Genomic DNA, 8,575 nt, shown 5'->3' on the forward strand with positions numbered 1-8,575 from the left:
GGATCAAAACAAGGTTGGGCAGAGCACAGGGGACGGTGGTGATGGTGTTCGGGAGAGCAGTGGTGGAAATACTTTGGACTACACCTGAGAGAAGAAATCAAACATTGTAAAAAAAAAAAAGATTAATGATGTAAAATATATAGATATAAACAAATTATTTATTTGAGAAAAGAACCACTAGGGTGGGACCTCCCTGGTAGTGCAGGGGTTATTGTCTCAGCTGACACAAGCTATGCAACCTCTATCGACTGACATATTCCGGATAGAGACGGAAGTGCTCTGAAAAATCAGAATTTCCATGCTAACTTATGTTATGACCTCCCTTTTTTGTAATATCAAAATATTATGAACAACCTTCAGCTTACAGCCAGATTGCCTTAGCCTCATAAGGTGCTGCCTGGCTCAGTTGAGCAAATGCTGCCCATGACAGGAAATTCCTCTAGAAAGCAAAAATTAATATTACAACTGGCTGATCAATTATAACAAAAATCAATATTGTAAGACAAGGCAGTACTAGAACATGCTAAAAAATAACTAAAGTTCTTTTATTGCCTGGACCAAAATCCAATCTTATCACTCTACTCTCTTACTTAAGCTTTTATTGCTTAGTCTTTAAAAGAGGAATCTTATCTCCCTTAGTGATTTATCTACCAGAAAACTCCAGCCTAGTCTTCAACCTTACTTACCCTCTTTGACAACTTCTCCTTGGCCTGTGACCTCACCTTATCCCCCTTCATATCTCCAGCCCAGCCTCCACCCTAGTCCTCGACTTGACTTTACCCTCTAAGTGGTCTCAATGAGAATGAAGATCATTAAGTATCATCTAAGGTTTAAAGGGACTTTATTTTAGCCAACCAACACTGTAGTAAATATAACAAAGTTAGCCTTAAATTTTATGAATTTATGTACCTATCTTAACTTTAATAGATTGATTTTAAGAATAATGAATGTTATATCTCAGATAAAGGGCAATACGACCCTTAACTGTTCTTAGAAAAAAAAAAATGATTGTAATCTCTCAGCCCAGTTCACGAGCTGATGTCATCCCACTGCTTGCTCCTAATGTATAAAATAAACTTCTGCTAAAGGCAGAACAGGGAGACTTGCACCCAACTCCGATTCCCGTGTCTTCCTCACTCCCCTTTCCCCTTTTTCCCCTTTTCCCCCTTTTTTAGGAATCTCAGCTTGCCAACGCCACTCCCACCTTGAGACACTGCCTGTTCTGCCCCCCCAATAATCTGTGATTGGGGAACAAAGGGTCTCTGACACTCAGCACTATGAAGCTGCCCACAGCTTTGTCATGGGCGTGACCATGGGGTCCTGGCAGAGGCTGACGCGATAGACACCTCCTCTACCATGGTGATCTGTGGGGGCCTCTGTGCCTCCGCGCCCCTCTAACCGTCTCAGCAGGAAATACAGGCCACAGAGGACACAGAGAGCACTGTGGGTGCTTGAGTGGAGGTTGGGTGTGGCACAGGCATCTGGGGGGTAGCCTGACCCCAAAGTCTGGTACAGGGTCTTCACTCAAGGCCAACTCAGTAATGAAAACAGAACACCTCTCCTAAAGAAACAGCTGTCCACCATAGTTGTATCTTCAACAGTGATGTCCTCCAAGAGTAAAGACAAAATGGGTCGTCAGACACACGAACCAGGCTGTTTTCTAAAGGCCACCCTGTGTGAGATGGCCCCGGACCTTCTCTGGGCTGAGGGCAAATGACACACAATGGGGTCTCAGAGAGAGGACGAGCATCAGGAATTCAAAAATGTCACTATAGCAAAATTCTATCTTTTTCTTTCTTAGAGATATGTGACTCCCAACACCACCAACATAGAGATGGAGAGTTTAGTGTCTTAATGATTGCAAGATCCTTGAATTGTGTAAACCTTTATGTGAGTAATGGAAGTGGGGTTTGAGTGATTTAATCCGGCTTCTACAAGAACAGTCCTGCCTCTTCCCCTGCGCTGCCCACCGAGGCGGCAGCTGTGTCCCTCCCACCTCCCAGCCCGCCCCCCAGGTCCCTTAAAAAGGGACCAAGAAGTTCCCCCTGCGCTAGTCAGACTGAAGGTTAACGTGATGGTAACCGGCAGCAACCCCGGGGCACGGATAACGGGGCACAGAGGCTGTGGTCAGATCTGATGCTCAACGGGGTTTCGCTAGGGCAGCGCTGCTGGATCCGGTGTCGCCCCCCAACAGCAGAGATTTGGCCTCTCACACGTTTTCTGTGGGGGAGGGGTCAGGAATGGGTCACTTGGTGTGTTCAGCCCGGGCCTCACCAGGACCAGCCTGTCTCTTTCCAGGCAAAATACCTGTAAGTTCTATGTCTTTTCTAGCTGTTGTCTTGCATGTCCCACACCTCGCACAGCAGGGAATGAGACAGAGGCAAGCTCAGGTCTGGTTTCAGCCCTCTGCTGTGCTCTCAGGCTTATATCCCCGGGGTGCCCAGAGACTCGAGGTGCAGTGTCTGGGATTGGGAGCACCCGGGCAGGAAGGCTGCACCTGGCAGTTTCTCCTCATTACGGGAGCTCTTTTACCTTTTGACTTATTTTGTTGGCATAATCCCTTCCTGCTCCGTCTGTTTTCACACAAATGGTATGCGTCTGTCTTTTTAAAAAAACCACTGAGTAGTTTTCCATTTTGTAAATATGACACATCTTTTTGATCCATTCGTCTGCTTGGGGCATTTGGATTGTTCCAATCTTGTAAACAGTCTGCAATACACATAGGGGTGCAGGTTTCCTTTCATACCAGTGTACCTAGGAAATAGGCTAAATTCCTAGGAGTGGAAGTGCTGGATCATACATTAGATCCATTTTTAGTGTTTTGCGGAATCTCCACACAGCTCTCCATAGTGGCTGCCCAGTTTATATTTCCTCCACTTGCCATCAGTTTATATTCCCTCCTTCCTGCCATCAGCTGTCCCACCTGACAGAGGATTTGGGGAGAAGATCGGAGCCCATGATTTGATCTCGTGAAACTAACATGCTCCAGGCCTCAGGATCCTTCTCATATTCTCGAACTGACATTAAGTTAGACCTGGGGTCTGGGAAGCTCAGAACCGCCTCAGGGAACCACCGACTCTACATAACCCACAGACACTGAGAAGGACAGTCCCCCTGGTTCACTGTGGTACTGAGGACAGCACTGGAGACCAGAAGATGTTCCAGCTCCATCCGACTAAGTAAATAGAAACACAGTTACATTTGAATGGAGGCCTTGGAGGTGGCCTGTTACTAAAATCTGAAACAGGCCTCTCTGGTGGCACAGGGGTTTGTCTTGGCACTGTCAAGCTATCAGCAGTCACTGCATGCAAATTCAATCCCTGACCAGGGGCCTGACCCACATGGGGCAGCAGACCTCTACTGTCATGCCCACTGCTCTCCTGAGCAGGGTACCTCACTTGATCCACCATTTCTGCTCCCCACTCTAATTCTGGTGAATTGTCTCACCAGCACACCCTTGGTCTACACCCCAGCCCTTGAATGCATATATGAAATAAATCTTTAAAATAAATAAATATAGGCTCTGCCTGTTGGCACAGTCAGTTAAAGCACAGCAATGCAAGCTAGTCACAGCTGCTTCAGTGTGAGTTCGATCCCCGCCCTGAAGGTGACATACATGGCGCAGCAGACCTCTCCTAACTTGCCCATTGCTCCCCTCAGCAGCGTATTTTATTAATCTGCCTACTCTGCTCCCTCCCCTGTCTCTGGTAATCCTCTCGCTGCCCCTGCACCTCTGGTCTGTACCCCAGTTCTGTATGCGTAAATAAATCTTTAAAAAATAATAAAATAAATACAATCTGAAACAATCCTTACATTTGTCCTCATCCTTCCCCCAAATCATAGGTGTCTCTCAGACAGATCCTGACTATGGGTAGACTCAGGGCAGACCGTGGGGTGACCTATGGCTCAGTTGTCTCCCCTGGAACTGGGACAGTCACTATTATTAGTGACTGTTACAGAAACAGCTTGAGCCGAGTGTCACCTCACAGTACACAAAGCGCTGTCACTGTCACGTGGCTCTGGAGGCCAAGGCAGAGAGCTATTCTACACAGGAGAGAAACGAGCCTCAGAAGGAGGCTGCACCCACTGATGCCACAGAGGCCACGGCACGTGTGTCCAGTTCCTTCCTTCCTGCTCCCTCAGAGAGAAGAGCAGCTCTCATGGGCCCTGGCGGTGATCTCACCCCGGGTCTGCAGGGTCCACATGGGGAGAGGGGGCTCTGGGCATCTCTGCCTTAATGTTCCTCTCACTGTCTGTGGCCACAAAGGCTGTTTCTGCCTGATGTGGACACTCACCAGGCAGCTCACACATCGTGTATGTCCTTTGCTCTCTGGGCTGGCGGCCATGGCTGCTGCTTACTAAAAGGAAATCATCATTTATTTTACATGATTTTCTAAAGTAATTTCCTTCACCAAAAGTTGAAACTTTCCCTGTGCTGTCTTTTAAGCCTGGTTGCTCCCCACACAGGCTGCTGAGTGATTTTCATGGCTTTATTTACAATATTTATTCACCATCTGCAGCTCCACCAGAGGAATCAGGAGCATCTGCACTGGCCGTGGACCCTAACTAGGCCCCTCACGCTCACAGGCCTCACCCTGGGGAGCTTCCCCCTGCGCCTGTGTGGTGTTCCCAGGGTGTCTGTCCTGACATCTCCTGTTTAGCAACAGAGTGTTTTGTCATTCCACCACCCAGGACTCCTCCCTACAAATGAGTGTCCTTGTGATATGAAACTTGGATTCCTCATTTATCTCTGAATTGAGAACCTTTTAGTGAGGATGGTTGAACTATTTTGAGAGAAAACAGACACCCACTGCTACTTGGCTTGGATGGATATTGTTTTAAGGGTTTAATCTTTATAGTGAAATATCATGAATGACATTCAACCCAGGATAAGGAATATCCTCATTATAGATAAATGGCTTCCTGTGGCCGAAGTAAATTTTCCGCTCATGTCCTGTATTTCCATGAGGAAAACACAGGAGGAGGTGAGTGTCCAGCTACTTTCTGAGCCCCTCAGCTCTGTCCTCCCTCAGGGTCAGGGGACGAGCAGGGACAACAGTGCCTGTGTCCAGGTTCTGCCATCACCGGCCTGAGGTCTTTTCATGGATCACCCTCCAGGGGACAGTGAGGATGACTGTGGAGGTCTTTACAGCTCAGGGCCTTCCATTTCCTGTGGCCCTGACTGTCTGGGGAGTCCCTCCCTTATTGACTGTCACTTTTCAAAGAAGGTGTTGTTACAGGGCAACTCAGTGTGGACTGGGCTGCCTCACCTAAGCACTGAAGTTTCAACTGCAGGCACACACATAATGGCCATATTTTCAAGAGAAAAGGGAAATGAATACCTCAGGGAAAGAGAGATAAGTTGATTAATATGCTACCAGTTCTGCTGACCTGGATACCCAATGCATACTGAAAACTGGTCAAAAGACCCCCGGAGCCCACAAGTCGGCTTTATATCCCAACCTGGCTACATAATTCCACCGTCAGGTCCCAGCGTGTTTCTCTTTGGTGGTGATGGGATTTGTAGTTTCAGTGACTGGGGCGGGGTGGGGTCCACAAAACAGTGCTGTAGAGTTCAGTCAGGACATTCTTGCCCCTTACAGTGTCAGGGGTCAGCACAGGCCCTGCAGGGGCCCGTTTGGGCCCCTCTCACCTGGGAGCTGAACCAGGTCCTGTTCTGCTCACAGCCTGGCAGGGGCTCCCCACCCACAGTCACCCCAGGCCATAGGTGACCCCTTGCCAGGCCTCTGACACCCCCTCCTGTATCCCTCCCTCTCCCCCTGCCCCAGCTGACCCTCCCCCTCTGTCTTGCACACCTGGCACCAGCCAGCCCCCCACAGCCTGTTCCCTCCATGGACCCTCACACCAACTCCCTCCCAGGGCTTTTCTCCATCCCACCCTCTACACTGACTCCATGGATGGACACAGCTGCTGCCCCCACACCCCTCCCCCTGCTGCCCGACCTGTCCCTGCCTGTCCCCCCTCTCAGTCCCTCAAAGGTGGGAGGTTGGGTTTCTTATTTTTATTATTCACTGTATCAGGCTAGAAAGCAGCTCTCTGAAGATAGTGATCTATTTTGTACATAGAACCTAGCACAAAGCTGATAAATAGGGTGGAATGAATTAAGGACTGACAAGTGTTTCTGGTACACATAAAGTCAAAATCAAAAAATGAGGGAAGTGGTATTTTCATACATTTATCAGTTGACTTTTTGAAACCCCATAAACCCCCACTGAGCAACAGTCATCCCTCCCCCTCCTGTTACAGTTCAGTGACTACATTTACCTGTGTCATCATAAGAGTAAATGGGGCACCCCATCTTTCTAGAGCCAGGCCCCCTCATGCATAGCCCTCCTTCTAGAAAGGAAGAGCTCCCAGAGCCCCTGGGATCCCCGACCTGAAGGAGACACAGCATGGAGAGACACACTCACCTGGGGACCCCCGGGGGCAGCAGGAGGAGGATCAGCAGGGAGGGAGGAGGCAGAGCAGAGCTGGGCAGGAGCAGGGCGCCATCTCTTCAGGCTGGGGAGACACAGGGCCGGAGGCAGCCAGGCCACACAGAGGAGCAGACAGTCAGGAGCTCCGGGCTCAGGAGGTTGCAAGGATCCCACTGGCAGAAGCAGGGCCCTTCCTGGGGACCCAGTGATACCAGACCCAGCTCTCAGCCCCAGCCCTCAGCTCCACCTACCCTAGGGGGAGGGGAGCAGGAAGGGAACTGGACTCAAAACTGCACTCCGAGAAGACACCCAGAAATCTCATCTCTACGGCCCATGTGGGAGGAAAAAGAGGGGGGATAGAGGGGGACATCCCTTGGGAACACTGGACACCCTGCAGGGTGACACACTCCCCCCATACCCTCTCACAGATCCCAGGGCCTGGTCCTGCTCCTTGGTCAACACACAATGTTCACTGTCATGTCTTGTCAAATGTAAATTGCCCTGAAGCTGAGGGGCTACCAGTGTTCCTCTTCAACGGACATACACCTCTTCTCTTTCCATTGTTTTAAAAGCTTCTGAAATAGTTTCAGTTAAATACCTAAATTCACCAAAAGACAGTGGAGAATGTAAACTGAATTGTGATTGTAAGATACAACTGCTGATGGGAAGGATTAACCCCTTTCTCCAACGCACAATCCAGTCATGTATGTGACAAGGTTGGGGTGAGGGCTCACGCAGAAAGCCTCTTCCATGAACGGTGCTGGGAACACGGGACAGCCACGTGCAAAAAGATGAAGCAGACCCGTGTCTCACACTTCACACAACATCACTCAACATGGACAGGGGCCAGGTTGTGAGACCAGAGGCCATAAAACACATGGGAGAAAGCGTGGACAGACACACCAGGACACACATTTCAGAGGCGTCTGTGGCTCCGTCCCTGCAGCAGGGACACAACAGGACCATAAGCAGCAGGGCCCACGTCAGACTGAAAAGCTTCCGCACAGGAAGGTGCCATCACTGACACAGATGCTCGGAGGAAGAGAGAATGTGGCCACTGCCCTCTACAGGGAGACAGCAGAGATCCACCCTGTCAGGGGGACAGGCCTGGGCTCTGTGGGGCGCCTCCAGACAGCCAACAAGCAGGGTCAGCAGTGAACCTCCAAGCACCTTCACGTTTCACATCCCTGGCCACTGCTCTGAGAGAATGGGGGTGAGGGGGGATAGGGGCGGCGCAGCGCCCTGAAGGCCTGCTCCACCCTCTCATCCCCCGCTGACCTTGTTATGATGAGTCACACAGTCACAGCAAGGGGCCCCTCAGCACAGCCCATCACCACTGCTGCTCCCAGTATTCGCTGTGTTCACCCCAGAACTTGTCATCAGCCTCCAGGTACCCTGACACTGGCTCATCAAATGCTGTCAACACCCAGCACTCCTTTGGGCCCATCAGGCCAGAGATCTCAGCTCAGGGAAGAGTTTGGCTTTAAGAAGCCAGAGCAGGGCCTCCCTGGGGCACACAGAGGCAGACTCAGAGTTTTAGAGCTGTTGTCACCTCAGCCACTGTGGCCGGAGATGGATCCCAGCCAGGGAGGTGACCCCCATGGCAAACAGACCTCTGTTGTCTCCCTGCTGTTCCCACCAGCAGTGTGTTTCAGTAGATCCACCTGTTCTGCTCCCCACGCTATCTCTGGTGAATCCTCTCACCCACCACACCTCTGGCCTACACCCCAAGTCTTGTTCAAATGAATAAATAAAAATGATGCAAATTAAAACCACAATGAGATACCACCTCACCCCAGGAAGAATGGCACAACTTCAAACAACTAGCAACAACAAATGTTGGCGAGGATGTGGAGAAAAAGGAACTCTCCTGCACTGCGGGTGGGAATGCAAACTAATACAACCACTATGGAAAACTGTTTGGAGGTTCCTCAAACTGCTACACATGGAGCTTCCCTACGACCAGCAATCCCACTCCTAGGTATCTACCCAAAAGACACAAAAACACTGATTAAAAAAGATACCTGCATCCCCATGTTTACTGCTGCTTTATTTACAATTGGAAAAAACATGGAAGCAGCCCAAATGCCCAAAAGTAGATGACTGGATTAAAAAGATGTGGTACATATATACATTGG

Source organism: Condylura cristata, unplaced genomic scaffold (assembly GCF_000260355.1).
Source record: "Condylura cristata isolate star-nosed mole 26May11 unplaced genomic scaffold, ConCri1.0 scaffold00055, whole genome shotgun sequence".
Taxonomy (NCBI): Eukaryota; Metazoa; Chordata; class Mammalia; order Eulipotyphla; family Talpidae; genus Condylura; species Condylura cristata.